This window comes from Lupinus angustifolius, chromosome LG17, assembly GCF_001865875.1.
Source record: "Lupinus angustifolius cultivar Tanjil chromosome LG17, LupAngTanjil_v1.0, whole genome shotgun sequence".
NCBI classification, from domain to species: Eukaryota; Viridiplantae; Streptophyta; class Magnoliopsida; order Fabales; family Fabaceae; genus Lupinus; species Lupinus angustifolius.
In genome coordinates, this window is record NC_032025.1 from 11,359,635 (window position 1) to 11,363,029 (window position 3,395).

Sequence of the window (3,395 nt, forward strand, 5' to 3'; positions counted from 1 at the left end):
TCATTATCTCATTAATTCTCTATTCATGAGCTTCAAGGGATCCTTGAAGTTCTTCAATTTTCATATTCTCAACTCTTTCTAATTATTCAATCGCTACCATTACATGATCGAATTTAGGAGTCACAGTCCTCAAAATCTTCTCAATTATTGCAACATCCTACATTTTTTTACCACACGACTTCATTCCATTTATGTAGGTTATGATTCTTGTAAAGAAATCAGCCATTCTTTCACATTCTTCCATTTGCATAAGCTCATATTGCCTCCTCATTGTTTGCAAATGAATTTTCTTTAATTGTCCAGCACTAGCATATGTTTTTCCAACACATCACAAGCTTCCTTTGCAGTTGCAGATCCTGCAATGTTCTCAAAGTGAGCATTGTCCACTGCTTGGTGAAGAAGACATATTGCCTTGCAATCTTTTTTCTTGTTCTGTTTGTGAGTATTCCTTTGTGCTTCAGTAGCATTTTCTTCCAAGATTGGTAGCCATTCCTCTACTATGTCAACTACATCTTGATAGCCAAAGATGGCTTTCATTTGAATACTCCACCTTGTCCAGTTCTTGCCATATAACACAAGTAGATTAGTTGCATAATTTCCAATTAGTTGAGCCATGTTTGTAGTGGAAATAGTTGAATATTTCTTTGTGGCTCTGATACCAAATGTTAGAACAATTAGTAAAGAAGGAAATGAATGAGTTTGAAGAATTAGAGAGAAACCGGAAGAGAAATTAGTGAAGATTTATTGGAGAATGTATGTGAACTTTAGATTCAAAATTACTTTCATTTAACCACAATACAAGCCCATTTATACAAGTTTGTATTTTTGGTTAACTAACATTAACCACCTAGTAAGAATAGAAACTCTTAATTATCAATATATACATACAAACATATATATGAGGAAAGATTTGTTTACATTCATGTTAAGTTACACTAATTATACTCAATCTTAGTCATTCATTTTCTTAAATCAAACAAACCAAATGAGTGAAACTTAAAACTTATTTAAGATTTATCTCTCATCATTTATTTCACTCACCATTTGATCTGATGTATTTAAGAAAATTAATGTCTAAGATTGAGTGTAACTAGTGTAACTTAACTTAGATATAAATGTGCCTCTTTTATATATATATATATATTTATTCACATAACTAAGCCAACTCATGGATCCGAAATGTTGAATTGTACTTGGTTCAACTTTCAATCGTTGATTTAACAAACTTAATTTTAAAGTTATGTTCGTCATGTTTGTTTCATGTGTTAAAACCTGTTACTTATATATCAAGCAACCATGGTTATTTCATTTCTAGTTCGTGCTCTGCTTAGAGAAGATGATGTTTCTGGGCTTGTTTACTTTGTTTGTTTCTGATTGGGCCTTTTATTCACAAAGCCCAATTTCTCTTTTTCTGTTTTGTTAGTTTACAACTTTCCTTTTTTAGTTTGTTGGTTTAGTTAGGATTTATTAACTCTTTCTTTTTTTCTATAATGAGTGCTTCTTCTTTCTTAAGAATATCACTTCTTCTAAAACACACAATAAGTGTAATTTCTCAATGAATAAAGTTTCTCTCCATTTTCTTTTCTTCCCTTGGTGAATTCAACATCATGAACCAACTTTATGTTTTGAATGAAGGTTAAGTTAGATTGATTTATTTCCAACCTCTTTGCATCACGTAGGTTACTTTAAGCATAAAATACATAATAATGCATACGGGTTAAAGGTTATGTTTGAATATTAAAGAATTTTTACACTTTGAACAATGTTCAAATTAAGTTTTGAGATTCAGTTGATCATTGAGTGAGTAAATAGAAGAGGAAGAAGATAAGTGAAAAATAATATAGTTTGCGAATATAAATTGAATGATTGGAATGCTAGTTTTATATAGAGATGCAACTTTTGGAATTTAGAGAAACTTAGTGTTTAAAGCTAATATTTTAGTTTGAAATCTAAATCCTAAATAGAAATTCTCATATTAAATATTTTTTTAAATGGGCCATCGACAGCACCAACCCAACTAACGTTTTCACTATTCGCTTCCAACATGGGAGAACACAAAATCATAAAATAAAAGACTATCTGACCACAACGTCAACAAGAAAAGAAAAAGAATAATATAGATACATAGCCTGCATATCATTAATTATTCATTAATATTATTTATAAGTAGGAGTGAATAATAATTAAATATACTGATTATCGACTAGTCTAAATTCAATTACAAATCGGTACACCCTATAAAAGACAATAATGAAGTAATAATAATACTCTTTTATGGAGAAGGGTTTAATGAAAAGTTTTTAACAAGGCTAATAATAACATCAGACATGGAGCATGTAATCCTTTGAGGCATGGAGCATGTAATCATTTCAGGTATAGGCATCCTAGCACTACATATAAATAAGAATTTCATATTATATATTAACGAAATTATATATATATATATATATATATATATATATAAAATAATAGTAATAACATAATAGATAAATAGACTATGTTTTAGAGGTTTAGTTTAGACAAAAGTATCGATGCTATATTTGATCCACCACAAAATAAAGTTATTTTAAAATTTTATAGATTTTAAAGGCACAATAAAAACAATCCAATGAAACATTATCATAAAGTACTTAAATGTTATACCAAGACGTTGCTAATAGTAGAAGGTTTGGTAGATTCCAACAAAAGCCAAAATATCAAGGGTCCGAGAGTAACATTTATCGAAAAATAACCATTCATCTTAAAAAAAATTAATTCTTTATCTATAATGTAAGAGAATACTATTATTATACAAAAATACTTAATTGTTATACTATATGGATTTATATTACACTCTTATATATACTAGCGTGTTGACAGGCACTACCGTGCCTGCCAACCCGCTTTCCTATTGTTCGCAATGTGTATTTTGTATGTTATAAATGTCAAATATAGTATTTTGTACAAAATATTGTAATTTGCAGTTGAGTTTATTCGATTTGTGTAATTATTAATTTTTTTAAATTGAACATTCAAATAATTGAGTGACTCGCAATTATTTTTGTAGGTGAAGTTTATGATTAGGGCGAAGTCAGTGAAATAAATTTTATGAGGTTTAGAACGTAATGTGTAAGGTTGTCATGAAATGTTTTTCAACTACATAAAGCAAAAATTAAGTAATTATGTAATGTGTTGATAGACACTCTCATGTGTCTCAACCCGCATTCCTATTGTTTGATGCTTGAGTTTTTAATATTTACATGTTATAAATACTACTTGAATTCTTAAAGAAGAAAAAGTTGGATTATAATTTGTATTTGAAGAACTTCTTCATATCACTACAATAAAATCAAATAAAGTCACGCAATCATGTTCTAAACTTAAGAAAAACAACAAAGTTCAGAATATAAAATAAA